Below are 16,546 nucleotides of genomic sequence, written 5' to 3'. Positions count from 1 at the left end.
CCATATACACGAGGTGGTACATGCATCTGGAGTCATTTGCAACAGCTAGAAGCCCTGGCATGTCAATTTTCTTCTCTCTCTGCCTCTCTCTCTCTCTCAAATAAATACATCCATAAAAACTGACTTTTATTTTATTTTTTTGAAGTAGGGCATTACTCTGGCCCAGGCTGACCTGGAATTCACTATGTAGTCTCAGGGTGGCCTCGAACTCACAGAAATTCTCCTACCTCTGCCTCCTGAGTGCTAGGATTAAAGGTGTGTGCCACCACACCCAGCTCAAAACTGACTTAAAAGATGATTCTAGATATTGTGCGCATTTCCTTTCATATTATATAAACATTAATTCAAAAATAATAAAAACATTTCTTTATGAGTATCACAGTCTAGATTTTTAAAAAATAATTTTATTTATTTATTTGCAAGCATAGAGAGATCGAAAAGAGACAGAAAGAATGGGTACACCAAATGCTCCAGCCACCTCAAACGATGCAGGTGCCACTTTGTGCATCTGGCTTTACTTGGGAACTGGGGAATCAAACCCAGGCCATTAGGCTTTGCAGGCAAATGCCTTAACCACTGAGCCATCTCTCCCGCCCCACAGTCTAGTTTGTAACACTGAATAGCAAATATATGAAATAAATTTTAAATTTTTATATGGAGATGCTATAATACTAAGCAGTACTCAAATACCAATTAAGTTATCAATTAAATGTAATGAAGTAATTGTTATAATTTTCATCAATCTATTCTTAAGTCGTGCTTCCTGGTAAATTATGGCTTTTCAAAAATCTGACCATTTTCTATACATTCCACTATTGTAATTTGTGAGTATCTTTGGTCTTATTAGATCTTTTTAAGCCAGAAATTTATGAATCATATCTCAAAGGAATTTTTTTGTTTTTTTATTTATTTATTTGAGAGTGACAGACAGAGAGAGAAAGAGTCAGATAGACAGATAGAGAATGGGCACACCCGGGCCTCTAGCCACTGCAAATGACCTCCAGATGCGTGCACCCCTTGTGCATCTGGCTAACGTGGCTCCTGGGGAATTGAGCCTTGAACCGAGGTCCTTAGGCTTGACAGGCAAGGGCTTAACCGCCAAACCATCTCTCCAGCCCTCAAAGTTATTTTTATGTCCAATACATATATTGTTAACCAATAGTTTGGTTGATCATAGTTTTTTTTCAAATTTTTATTAACATCTTACATGATTGTAAACAATATCCCATGGTAATGCCCTCTCTCCCCCCACTTTCCCCTTGGAAACTCAATTCTCCATCACATCCCCTCCCCATCTCAATCAGTCTCTTTTATGTTGATGTCATGATCTTTTCCTGTTCTTATGATGGTCTTGTGTAGGTAGTGTCAGGCACTGTGAGTTCATGGATATCCAGGCCATTTTGTGCCTGGATTTAATTCCCCAGTACACATATAAAGCCAGATGCACTAAGTGGCATGCATATTTGGAGTTAATTTGCAGCAGCAAGAGGCCCTGTCATGACCACTCTCTTCTTGTTCTCTCTCTCTGTGTCTTTCTCCCTTTCTTTCAAATAAATAAATAAAAATATTTAAAATGTAAAGTCTTAGAGGTATGAGAAACATGTTTAGTCATACTAATATACACATAGTTGGAGTCCCAGAAAGAGGGTAACAAAAAAAAGAGGAATTGAAAAAAAGTAGTGAAAACCTTTCTAAATTTGATGAAAAATATTAATATGATCATCAAAAGAGACCAATATGCCACAACTAGAATAGACTCAAAGAGATCAATTCCTTGATAAATCATGATCAAGCTGCAACAGAAAAAGATGAAAAAGATAATTCTGAAGATAGTAAGGGAGAAATGACTATCTACATACAAGTTATTCTCAATAAGTTTAACAACTGGTCTCTCATAGAAACCAGGGAAACTAGACAGTAGTGAAATGACACATTAAGGTGCTGAAAGAAACTATCAGGTAGCAAGTCTATGCCCACCAAAATGAAAGAGAAACTGAGACATTATCACAAAAACAAAAACCATTGAATCCATTGCTATCAAACCTTCCTTACAAAGAATACCTAACCATTTGGAATTAAAGAAAATGGTATTACAGTAATTTTAATCTTCATAAAGAAATAAAAGCAGGGCTGGAGAGATGACTTAGCAGTTAAGGCACTTGCCTGTGAATACTAAGGACCTAGGTTTGACTCCCGGTACCCACATAAGCCAGATGAACAAGGTGGCACATGTACCTGGAGTTTGTTTGCAGCGTCTAGAGGCATTGACATACGCATTCTTTCTCTACCTGCCTCTTTCTCTGTTTCTTAAATAAGTAAATAAAATATTTAAAAAATAAATAAAAGCATCATAAAGTTAACTACATGGATTTGTATACAATTCAGTATATTATAGTGTCTTTGAACTTATTAGTTTAAAGAATGGAGCTCAGAACTATGTTCATGGCTATACAATTTGTGAAAATGAATGTTGCTTGGTAATACACCACAAATGTGGGACCAGGATTGTATAGAAGCAATGTTATAAGTACTACTGACAATATGGTGTCATAAAATGTTAGTTTTGATTCCCAGGGAGACTACTAAAAATTCACCTCAAAAAGTAAAAGAAATGACAAGGCCACTAATAAAGATAAGGACCATATTTGAAAATGATAGTTAAGAAAATATCTATTTGAGACAAAAATGATAGCAGTGAAGAATAGAGTAACAAGACATAAGTGCAAAATAACCCAAAATGGCAGGCATAAGTCTGCTTTATGAGGAACTATATTAGATGTGTATCAATTACCCTTTCCAATTAAAAAGTAGGAGTTGGCAGAATAGATGTTAAGAATGACCCAATTATCTGCCATTATGATTTGAATTTGAAATCTCACCCACGGGCTCATGTTTAAAAAGCTATGACCCTGTCTTGTGCTGCTACTTCTGAGACTGTGAAGCCTTTAGGAATGGGGCCTGGAAGGCAGAAATGGATTACTCTAGGTAGGCAGTGGTTGTACCAATTTCTGATATCTGCTTGTTTTCACTAACTTATGACTCACTGACATGTGAATTATCTCCTACATGTTCCTACAACCAGGAAATGAATCACTTCCCTTTGCCTTTTTGGTGGTAATAAACTGAAACTTGTGAGCCAAAATAAATATTTTCTTCCTTAGGTTATTTGTATCTGGATTTTGTTTGAACTATAAGAAAAGTAATATGCATATACCATCTATAGGAGACACATTATATTCAGTGATACAAATATGTTGAAGTTAAATGTGAAAACAAGATTTACCATGTGGACAGTAACTAAAAGAGAGAAGTTGAGAAGTGATTACATTAATATCTTACAAAATCTACTGTAAAATTAACCTTTAAAGTTATGAGAATCCAAGCATGATGGCACAGGCCTTTAATCCTAGCTCTTGGAAGGCAGAGTTAAGAGGATGGCCGTGAGTTCAAGGCTAGCCTGAGACTAGATAGTGAATTCCAGGTCATCCTGGACTATAGTGAGACATTATCTTGAAAAAACAAAATAAATAAATAAATACAAACTTATGAAAAATAAATCATTGAAGAGGGAGTATTTTATTTTCAAAAAGACCAATCTATTGGAAAGATATAAAAATTTTAAACATGCATGCACCTTGTAAAAAAGTCTCCCCAAAGTGAAGAAAATAATGAATATAAATGAATACACAATTAAACAACACTGAAATGTTAAACACCAAAACTTTCAATAATGGATGTAATTCCTAAATAGAATATCATCATGAGAAAAGACTTGAATAGCCTTAAAAACAAACTATATCTAACAGTAAAATACACATTATTCTCAAGGGATTTTTCATGACAGATCATGTATTTTGTCATAAAATAAGTCAGTACATTTTCAATTAAGAACTTTATTGTATCAACATATTGTATATTATTCATGTGCCCATTGGATTTTCCTTTTCCCCCATCTCCATTCCACTGGGAGACCTCCTCAGCAGAGTTATCGATATTCACTGTGGGATCATGAATGCGCCAGTCAGTCTCTGTTGATGGTGGTGAGCAGGGGAGACATGCCTCAGAATTTACCTTCTCACCCCATGGCTTCAATATTCTTAATATCAAAATCATACAAAATTTGTTCTTCAAATACAATGGAATGATATTGGAAAGCAGTAGTAGTAAAAGATGAGAAATTCACAAATATGTTGAAATTCATACATTTGTAAGAAGCCAGTTAGTTAAAGAAGTCACATAGGATAAAAATCTCTGAGATGGGGAGCTTCTGGGTAAGATGGCAGCATAGGAGCCAGGCCAAACCAGCCTAGGGAAGGATTTAAGCAACACCTCAGCAAAATAACTCTTCTTCTGAAAAGTGAAGGAGTATAGGCTCTTCTTAGACACAGTGAGGAAGCAGAAGAAACCAATATCCACCAGAAAGGAGGAAAATGGCAGGAATCCTACCAAGGTGTTGGCAGCCCACTGATTGGATCTGCACACCCACATGGCATCGCCCCACCAGGCGTGCCAAGTGCTGCAGCAGAGACAAAACAAGGGGATTTTTCAACCTCATCAGCCTCCTTGCAAAGTCAAAAAATCTGAAGGAAAGATATCTGAGATCAACTAAAACAAAACAAAAAAAGAAACCCACAGTACACAGGACTGCATTAGAAGAGCTAATCACTCTTTCCATATCAAGGCAGGTTATGGGTTACATATTCTTGCTTAGCTTTACAATTTCCAAACAAGCTGTATTTGGAGGTTGAATAGTGTTTCCTTTGATGCTTTAAGATTTATAAGGCTTTTGTGTTTTGCTTCTGCCATTATTGGGGGCAGGGTCTGATTCAGATTCAGGATGACCTGGAAGTCAATTCAGAACAGAAATCTCTACTTCCCAGTTGACAAAATTAAGTGTGTGGAACAACAAACACCCTTAGGGATTTTGCTATATAAGACTATATGTTTGTTTTAATCCCCACAATTACATACTCCTTGTGGGTTTTTATTGAATGTGTGTATTGCTCAGTTGAAGTTTAGAATTTGCCAGTAAATTGTTCCACCAAGTCCACTAAAGTACTTGCTTAGCAGGAAAACTTAAAACCTAGGATTACTTCTGAGGCTGGGGTACAAGAGCTACACCAGGCACCTTAAACTCATATCCTGAAAGTATATAAAGGTGGAGCACCACATCTAAGAACACTACAGATATGCAGAAAACACAAGCATCAAATAAATTCAGGATGCATAAACCACTACATTATACTACAAGAAACACAAATAATCAAGACAATAAGTCCAACCAAAAATTAAAAATCCATCAGAAACAATCACCAATGAGACTGTTTTAGATTTAGCCTAACAAATATTTTTAAAAAAATGATTGTACCTATACTCCAAGAAATCAAAGAAGAAATGAAAGGAATCAATGAAGAAAACAAAGGAATTAAAGAAGAAAACAAACTCCGGAAAGAGAAAACAGAAAACTAGATTAATAAAATAAAGAGGTCATTGCAAGACATGAGTAAGGAACTAGAAATACTGAAGAAAAAAACAGGTTGAAATTCTAGGTCTGAAGAACACAATCAATCAAATAAAAATGCTATGGAAAGTCTCACCAGTAGAATGGATGAAGGAAAGAACAGAATATCTAAACTAGAAGACAATGCATCAGACCTAATACAGTCTAACGAAGAGAAGTACAAGGTAATAGGAAGGTATGAATGGGAATTTCAAGATATCCAGGACACTATGAAAAAATCAAGCATATGAATTCAGGGTAGAGGAGAAGAATTTCAATCCAGGGGTTTAGTAAGCATTTTCAACAAAATCATAGAAGAAAAATTTCCCCAAATTGGGAAAGAAATGCCAATGCAGATACAAGAAGCTTATAGAACACTAAACAGACAAAACCTGGAAAGAACCTCTCCTCGCCATGTTATATATAATTAAACTACTAAACATGCAAACCAAAGAAAATATATTGAAAGCAGTTAGAGAGAAAAAGCAAGTCACCTACAAGGGCAAGCCCATCAGAATATCAGCAGACAACTCAACAGAAACTTTAAAAGCCAGAAGGGCTTGGGATGATGTATATCAAGTTATGAAAGATAACAACTGTCAACCAAGATTATTTTATTCTGCAAATCTATCCAAATTTATGGAGAAATAAGGACATTCCACAACAAAAACAGGCTTAAGGAAATGACAACTAAACCAGCTCTATAGAAAATACTTGAAGGAATTCTTCATGCTGAAAAGAAAGCAAAACACACACAGGAGGAAATAGGAAAAAATAAACCACACTGAAATGACAGTTAAAACAGGCCAGTAAAGGGAAAACAAGAAACACTACAAAATAAGAAGAATGGTGAGAATAAATGCATACCTTTCAATAATAACTCCTAATATCAATGGCCTCAATGCACCAACAAAAGATGCAGGCTTGCAGACTGGATTAAAAGGCAGGACCCTGACATTTGTTGCCTCCAGGAAACTCATCTCCAATAAAAGATAGACACCGCCTTAGGGTGAATGGATGGAAAACAGTATTTCAGGCAAATGGGCCTAGGAAACAAGCAGGAGCTGCTATCCTAATATCTGACAGGATGGACTTCAAACCAACATCAGTGAGGAAAGATAAAGAAGGTCATTTTATACTGATTAAAGGAATATTACAAAAGGAGGACATTACAATCTTAAACATATATGTACCTAACATGGGGATTCCCAGGTTCATCAAACACTATTAGACTTAAAGTCACAGATAACATCAAACACAATTGTAGTGGGAGACTTCAATACCCCACTCTCATCAATTGACAGGTCATCCTGGCAAAAAACAAAACAGAGAAATATCTGGATTAAATGATGGCATGGAACAAATGGACCTAACACATATATACAGGACATTCCATCCAAATGCTGCAGAATATACATATTCTCTGCAGTATATGGAACATTCTCTAAAAATAGACCATACATTAGGACACAAAGCAAATCTCAAAAAATAGAGGAAAATTTAAATAATCCCTTGTACTCCATCTGACCAAAATGGGATTAAACTGCAAATCAGCAACAAGAGAAACTATAGAGCATACAGCAATTCCTGGAGACTAAACAGTACACTATGAATGACAAATTGTCCTTAAAGAAATCAAAAAGGAATTCAATATATTCATAGAATCAAATGATGATGAGGATACAATATACCAAAACCTCTGGGACACAATGAAGGCAGTCTAAGGAGGAAAATTTATAGCTCTAAGTGCCTATATTAAGAAATTAGAGAGTTCACAAGTAAACAATTTAATGTTTCATCTTAAGGCCTTGGAAAAAGAAGAACAAGGCAAACCAAAAATCAGTAGATGGGAAGAAATAATGAAGATTAGGACAGAAATTAATGAAATAGCAACCAAAAAATTATCCAAAAAATCAATGAAACAAAGAGTTGGTTATTTGAAAGAATAACCAAGATTGATAAACTCTTAGCAAATCTGACTAGATGAATGAGAGAAGAGATAAAAATTAATAAAATTGGAGATGAAAAAGTCACCATTATAACAGATACCAAATAAATTCAGGAAATTATAAGGATATACTTTTAAGAATATATATGTCCACCTCTGGTTAAGATGGCAGCGTAGGTACCACACCAAAGCAGCCTAGGGGGGGAAGAAGCCAAAAAAAAAAAAAATACCCCAGCAAAATATACACTTTTACTAAAAAGTGAGGTGTATAGGAAATTGAAATAGCAGTGGAGAAGTAGGAGAGATCCAGAGCATCCAGAGCCCGCACGGGCTGGCAGAAGCTGCTCCAGCAGGGTGGGTCTGCACATGAGACTGCAGCGCCAGCACATCAGCCAGCTGCCAAGTTCAGCTTGAGCCACAGGAAAAATCAGGTGAGGGGATTTTCCACTCACACTGGTGTTCTCTGCAAACTCAAGAAACATGAAGGGAGAACAGCAGTGAACAATGGAGGAGCAGATCACAAGGTAGAAGGACAAGTGGAACAGCAGGCAAACTAGAGCAGTGTCGGCTCCCTCCCCCTCTCCCGCTGCCAGTGCCCAGCACTTGGGAACCGAGCAGCAGTCCAGGGACCCAGCCACGCCTACTTGAACTGACAGAGCACCAAAGAGGGACCCAATCAAGAGCACAGCTGAGACCAAAATCATCCCAAAAGGTAACTGGGACTACACCAGGTCAGTACTCGCCTAATCACCTGGTATGTAGGCCTGAACCAGAAGTGCTAGTTGCACCTTCCATATCAGGATAAATTATATGTTATAATGGGATGGATGGTCAAATTTTCCATTCTTAAATAAGCTGTATTTTGAGCTTGTTATTTGTTGCTTCTTGAATTATAGTGGCTTTGTTTACTCTTCTGTTATACATTAGGGAAGGGTTTCACCTGGTCACAAGTTGGCTTGGAACCCTCTACAGACCAGAAATCTTAACTGCCTTGTTGTCAGGATTAAGGGAGTGGGTGAGGCACCACACAGCCTAAGAGAGAGACAGAGGATCTGGTTGTCATAATACCTACTCTTGGATAAATACTCTGTGCTATTTTTCATTGAAAGTGTACATTTTTTAGTTAAATTTTAGAATCTGCCTATATTTTGTTCCACTTAGTCCACTTGAATACTCTCACAACAGGCATACCCAACACCTAGAGTCACTTTTGTAGATCCTCTGAGAGTCTTAGGAGCCACACCAATGCCTTAAATCCTACCCCAAAGGCATATAACATCAGATTGATTGATACATCTCATAATACCCAGCTAACTGGAAAATCCAATCATTAAATAATCCAAGATGCAAAAATATACACATTATAACACAAGAAACACCAAAACTCGAGACAATATAAATCCATCAAAAAGTATTAATGCATCAGAAATGACATCCAGTGAGAATGAGTTAGAGGAAATGCCTGAGAAAGATTTCAAAAGAATGATTATAAATATGTTCAAAGAACTCAAAGAAGAAATCAAAGGAATCAAAAAAGACACAGGACACCAATTTAATGAAATAAAGAGGTCAACACTAGACATAAATAAGGAAATAAAAACAATAAAGAAAAACCAGTTAGAATTACTAGCAATGAAGAACACAGCTAATGAAATTAAAAACTCTGTAGAAAATCTCACAAGTAGAATGGATGAGGAGAGGATAGAATATCTAAGCTAGAAGACCACGTGGCAGATATAATACAGTCCAACAAAGAGAAAGACAAACTAATAGAAAAGTATGAGTGGGAATTTCAAGATATTTGTGACACTATGAAAAGATCAAATATAAGAATTCAGGGCATAGTAGAAGGAGAAGAATTTCACTCCAAAGGCATAGTTGGCGTCTTCAACAAAATCACAGAAGAAAACTTCCCCCCAATTGGGAAAGAGGTACCAATGCAGATACAGAAATCCTTTAGAACACCAGCCAGACAAAACATGGAAAGAACTTCTCCTTGTCATATTATAATCAAACTACCAAACATACACATCAAAGAAAAAAATATTGAAAGCAATTAGAGAGAAAAATCAAGTTACCTACAAAGGCAAGCCTATCAGGATTACATCAGATTACTCAACACAAACTTTAAAAGCCAGAAGGGCATGGAGTGATATATTCCAAGTTCTGAAAGATAACAACTGTCAACCAAGGTTACTTTATCCTGCAAAGCTATCCATGAAAATAGAGAAATAAGGACAGTCCATGACAAAAGCAGGCTAAAGGACTATTTGAAGACAAAACCAGCTCTACAGAAAATACCTGAAAGAATCCTCCATGCTGAAGAAAAAGAAAAGCACACATATAAGGAACCGGGAAAAAACAAACAATACTCAAATACTAGTTAACACAAGAGAGCAAAGGTAAAACCAGAAGAGCCATAAAAAATGGCAAACATAAATATACACCTTTCAATAATATCTCTTAATATCAACGCCTCAATGCCCCAACCAAAAGACATAGATTTGCAGGCTGGGGTAAAAAGCAGGATCCTTAAATTTGTTGCCTCCAAAGAAACCCACCTTTCTACAAAGGATGGACACTATCTTAGGGTTAAAGGTTGGAAAACAGTGTTTCAAGCAAATGGAGTTAGAAAACAAGCAGGGGTTGCTATCCTAATATGTGAGAAGGTAGACTTCAGTCGTCCAACATTAGTTAAGAAAGATAAGGAAGGCCACTTTATATTGATTAAAGGCACCCTTCAACAACAGGACATTACAATCCTAAACATATATGCACCTAACATGGGGGCTCCCAACTTCATCAAACAAACACTATTAGAATTAAGGTCACAGATAACACCAAACACAGTGGTGGTGGATGACTTCAACACCACACTCTCATCAACTGATAGGTCATCCTTGGGGGAAAAAAAAAGAAGCATTTGGACTAAATGAGGTCATAGAAGGAATGTTCCTAACAGATATATACAGGACATTTCATCCAAATGCTGCAGAATATACATTCTTTTCAGCAACACATGGAACATTCTCTAAAATAGACCATATATTAGGATAGAAAGCAAATCTTAACAAATACAGGAAAATTGAAATAATTCCTTGCATTCTATCTGACCACAATGGAATCAAACTACAAATCAATAGCAAGAAAGGCAATAGGGCATACACAAAATCATGGAAATTAAACAACACATTACTAAATGATGAATAGGTCAATGAAGAAATCAAGAGGGAAATCAAAAAATTTATAGGGTCAAACGATAATGAGAACACAACATACCAAAATCTCTGGGACACAATGAAGGCAGTCCTAAGAGGTAAATGACGTAATGCTTCACCTTAAAGCCTTGGAAAAAGAAGAACAAGACAAACCCAAAATCAGCAGATGAGAAGAAATAATAAAGATTAGGACAAAAATTAATGAAAGAGAAACTAAAAAAAAAAAAAAAATCCAAAGAATCAATGAAACAAAGAGTTTGTTCTTTGAAATGATAAACAATATTGATAAATCCTTAGCAAATCTGACCAAAAGAAAGAGAGAACAGATACAAACTAATAAACTTAGAGATGAAAAAGGTAACATCAGAACAGATGCCAGAGAAATTCAAAAAAATCAGAGAGTTTAATAAGTATAGGCCCTCTTGTAGCCCATGATTGATGGTAGCTTGATATTGCAGAGTGGTCTTATTTTTGGATATGGTTCTGACTTGTTCCCATAGGGACATACTATAAAAGTATATACTCCACTAAGTATGAAAATCTGAAAGAAATGGATGATTTCCTTGATTTATATGACCTACCTAAATTAAATCAAGATGAGATTAATCACTTAAATAGACCTATAACAAGCATGGAGATCTGAACAGTTATCAAAAATCTCCCAACTAAAAAAAGCCCAGGCCCAGAAGGATTCACTGCTGAATTGTACCAGACCTTCCGTGAAGAGCTAGCACCACTGCTTCTTAAGGTTTTCCATAAAATAGAAAAAGAAGGAATTCTACCAAACTCCTTCTATGAAGCCAGCATCACACTGATACCAAACCCAGGCAAAGATAGAATAAAAGAAGTAAATTACAGACCAATCTCCCTCATGAACATAGATGCAAAAATTCTCAACAAAATATTGGCAAACAGAATACAAGAATATATCAGAAAGATCATTCACCCTCACCAAGTAGGCTTTATCCCAGAGATGCAGGGATGGTTCAATATATGCAAATTGATAAATGTAATACATTATATAAATGGATTGAAGGACAAAAATCACATGACCATCCTAGTAGATGCAGAAAATGTATTCAATAAAATCCAACATCCCTTCATGATAAAAGTCCTACAGAGACTGGGAATAGAAGGAACATATCTCAATATAATAAAGGCTATTTATGACAAGCCTACAGACAACATATTGCTAAATGGGGAAAAACTGGAAGCTTTCCCACTAAAATCAGGAACAAGACAAGGATGTCCACTGTCCCCACTTTTACTTAATATAGTACTGGAAATTTTAGCCATAGCAATAAGGCAAGAGACACACATAAAAGTGATACAAATTGGAAAGGAAGTTCAAATTATCATTATTTGCAGATGACACGATTCTATATACAAAGGACCCTAAAGACTCTACCAGAAAATTGTTAGAGCTGATAAAAAAACCTACAGCCAGGTAGCAGGATACAAAATAAATACACAGAAATTAGTAGCCTTCATATATGCTAACAACAAACAGAGGATGAAATCAGAGAATCACTCCCATTCACAACTGCATCAAAGAAAATTAAATATCTTAGAATAAACCTAACCAAGGAAGTAAATAATCTCTACAATGAAAATTTTAAAACACTCAAGCGAGAAATTGCAGAAGATACTAGGAAGTGGAAAAACATCCCATGTTCCTGGATTGGAAGAATCAATATTGTGAAAATGGCAATCTTACCAAAAGCAATCTACATATTTAATGCAATCCCCATCAAAATTCCAAAGGCATTCTTCATGGAAATGGAAAAACAATCCAAAAATTCAATTGGAATCACAAAAAACCTTGAATATCTAAAATAATACTGAGCAACAAAAATAAAACAAAAACAGTATGGTGCTGGCACAAAAGCAGACATATAGATCAATGGAACAGAATAGAGGACCTAGATGAAGCCCAGGTAGCTATAGCCACCTGCTATTCAATAAAAATGCCAAAAATACTCATTGGAGAAAAGACAGCCTCTTCAGTGAATGGTGTTGGGAAAACTGGATATGTATCTGTAGAAGGATGAAAATAGATTCTTCCTTTCTCTCCATGCACAGGAATTAAGTCCAGATGGATTAAAGACCTTAACATCAGACCAGAAACTCTAAAAGTCCTAGAGGAAAAAGTAGGGGAAACCCTTCAACATATTGGTCTTGGCAAAGACTTTCTGAATACAACCCCAATTGCTCAGGCAATAAAACCACAGATTAACCACTGGGACCTCATGAAATAACAAAGATTTTGTACTGCAAAGGACACTGTGAATAAAGCAAAGAGGCAACCTACAGAATGGGGAATAAAATCCTTGCCAGCTATATATTTGATAGAGGATTAATATCTAGGATATACAAAGAACTCAAAAAGTTAAATAATAATAAATCAAACAAGCCAATAAAAAAATGGGCTATGGAGATAAATAGAGAGTTCTCAAAAGAAGAAATACTGATGGCCTATAAGCATCTAAAATATTGTTCTACATCCCTAGTCATCAGGGAAATGCATATTAAAACTACATTGAGATTCCATCTCACTACTGTCAGACTGGCTACCATCATGATAACAAATGATCATAAATGCTGGTGGGAATGTGGAAAAAGAGAAACCCTTGTACAGTGTTGGTGGGAATGCAATTTGGTCCTGCCATTGTGGAAATCAGTGTGGGGGTTCCTAAAACAGCTAAAGATTGATCTACCATATTACACAGATAAAGCACTCCTAGGCATATATCCTAATTACTAATCTCATTTCCTTAGAAGTACGTGCTCAACCATGTTTATTGCAGCTCAATTCATAATAGCTGGGAAATGGAACCAGCCTCGATGTCCCTCAACTGATGAGTGGATAATGAAGATATGGCACATTTATACAATGGAGTTCTACTCAGCAGTAAAGAAAAATGAAATTATGAAATTTGCAGAAAAATGGATGGATCTGGAACATGAGGCAACCCAGGCCCAGAAAGCCAAGCACCACATGTTCTCTCTCATATGTGGATCCTAGCTACACATTATTGGGCTTCTGGGTGAGAAGGAAAAAACTCAGTAGCAGAGGCCATTCAGCTAATAAAGAGATATAAAGGGAAGAGAAAGGAAGGGAGGAGGGTACTTAATAGGTTGGTATTGTATATATGTAAGTAGAAGAATAGATTAATGGGGGTGAAAAGGCCCAAAGTGAGGTCAGGGTAGGAGATTGAGTAAAGGAAAGGTGGAGGGAGGGCTAATCAAAGTCTAAGATGATATAAATAAATCATATGGAATCCTCTAGTTTTGGACAATGGAACACTGAGGAGCCATAGATCGTTGCTAAAAAATTTTCAGTGCCATGGATGGGATACCTTCCAGTGAGTTGTTGGCCAGGGAGGTCCCTGATGCCCCCAAAACATTATATGCCATTGCTGAGGCCTTAGTTTCCCACCAGGAATTGATATTAAGACCCTTTTGCTGAAGACTCCACACACTTGGGCTGCAAGGCCACTGAGAAATCCTGCTGGAACTTAGCTGTTAACTTCCTCCATGTAGACCAGCTGACAGAAAGCTGGAAGAAGCCATTCTACATGCAGTTCAATTGGAGCAAGAGATACCACCAATGAAGATAATCAACAGTGGACACTGCAAGCCTTATAATTGGCCAGCCAGGCCAAAGGAGCCAACAGGTGCAATAGTGGCACATCTATCATGGTGGAAACCAACTGCCCTCCAATAGGACTGGAGGCCCGCTCCAAGGGAAGGAATACATCCCTGATACAGAAAACTTAAAACAGGGGTAGTCATGAGCCCTAGAGTGTAACATCTGCTGATTTCTGGATAAGGGTATATACTATGCTTATCAAACTCCCCAGTAAGCACCTCTCTTAATATTCATACCCTTATATTAATGCTACTTTCACTTTGGGTAGAGAATCTTCTCTTTTCAGATGGCAGTGACCTTGGGGCGACTCAGAAGGTATCATGGTGCTGGAAAGAAGTGATTAGAGTACCAAGTAACATCTCGATCACACCTTCTAAGGCTCAGGGTCTAATGTGGAAGAGGTGGTGGAAATAATGTAAGAGCCAAACGAAGGGTAGGACTCCTTACAATGTGCTCCCTTCAGACATAAAATGGCCTCGATATCCATGACCTCATAGTGCCTGACACTACCTACATAAGACCATCATAAGAGGAAGGAAAGATCATGACATCAAAATGAAAGAGAGACTGATTGAGATGTGGAGAAGATGTGATGGAGAATGGAATTTCAAAGGGGAAAAGGGGGGAGGAAGGTTATTACCATGGGATATTTTTTATAATCATGGAAAGTATTTAAATAATTGAGAAAAATAAAATTAAAAAATTTTAAAAAGAATATATATGTCTCTAAGTTTGAAAATCTGAAAGAAAAGGATGATTTACATGACCTAACAAAATTAAATCAAGATGAGATAAACCATTTAAGTAGACCTGTAAGATGTATGGAGATCCAAGCAGTCATAAAAAGTCTCCCAACTAAAAAAAGGCCCAGGCCCTGATGTATTCACTAGTGAATTTTACCAGACCTTACTGGAAGAACTAACACCACTGATTCTCAAGCTTTTCCATAAAATAGAAAAGGAAAGAATTCTACTGAGCTCCTTCTATGAGTAACACCCTCATACCAAAACCAGGCAAAGACAGAACAAAAAATAAAATAAAATTACAGACCAATCTCCCTCATGAACATAGATGGAAACATTCTGAACAAAATATTGGCAAACAGAACACAAGAAATCTCAGTAATATTATCCACCCCAACCAAGTTGGCTTTATCTCAGGGATGTAGGGATGGTTAAACACACAGAAATCTATAAGTATAAAACAGCATATAAATTGCCTGAAGGACAAAAATCACATGATCATCCTAATAGATGCAGAAAAGGCATTCAACAAAATCCAACATCCCTTTATGGTAAAAGTATTACAGAAACTTGGAATAGAAGGAATATATCTCAACATAATAAAAGCTATTTATGGCACACCTACGGCCAACATAATACTAAATGGGGGAAAACCTGAAGCTTTTTCACTAAATTCAGAAACAAAGACAAGGGTATCCACTGTCCCCACTTTTATTTAATATAGTACTGGAATTCTTACCTGTAGCAATAAGGTAAGAGACACTCATAAAAGGGATACAAATTTGAAAGGATGAGATCAAATTATCATTATTAGCAGATGATTTGATTCTATGTGTAAAGGACCTTAAAGACTCTACCAGCAAACTGTTAGTACTAATAAACACTTTCAGCAATGTAGCCGGATACAAAATAAATATATAGAAATCAGTAGCTTTCCTATGTGCTAACAATAAACATGTGAAGGATGAAATCAGGGAATCTTTCCCATTCACAAAAAAATAAAGTGCCTTGCAATAAACTTAACCAAGGAAGTGAAGGATCACTACAATGAGAACTTTAAAACACTCAAGTGAGAAGCTGCAGAAGACACAAGGAATGGAAAGACATCCCATGTTCTTGGATTGGAGAATCAACATTGTGAAAATAGCAATCTTTTTTTTTTTTTTTGAGGTAGGGTCTCACTGTAGCTGAGGCTAACCTGGAATTCACTATGTAATCTCAGGATAGCCTAGAACTCACAGCAATCCTCCTACCTCTGCTTCCTGAGTGCTGGAATTAAAGACGTGAACCACCACGCCTGGCTGAAAATGGCAATCTTACCAAAAGCAATCTACACATTTAATGCAGCCCCCATTAAAATTCCAATGGCATTCTTCACAGAAATAGAAAAAACAATGCTAAAATTCATTTGGAAGCACAAAAAAAACCTCGAATAGCCAAAACAATTCTGAGCAACAAAAATAAGGCTGGTGGTATCACCATATC

The sequence above is a fragment of the Jaculus jaculus genome, chromosome 13 (genome assembly GCF_020740685.1).
Source record: "Jaculus jaculus isolate mJacJac1 chromosome 13, mJacJac1.mat.Y.cur, whole genome shotgun sequence".
Classification (NCBI taxonomy): domain Eukaryota; kingdom Metazoa; phylum Chordata; class Mammalia; order Rodentia; family Dipodidae; genus Jaculus; species Jaculus jaculus.
This window is presented reverse-complemented; position numbering follows the sequence as displayed.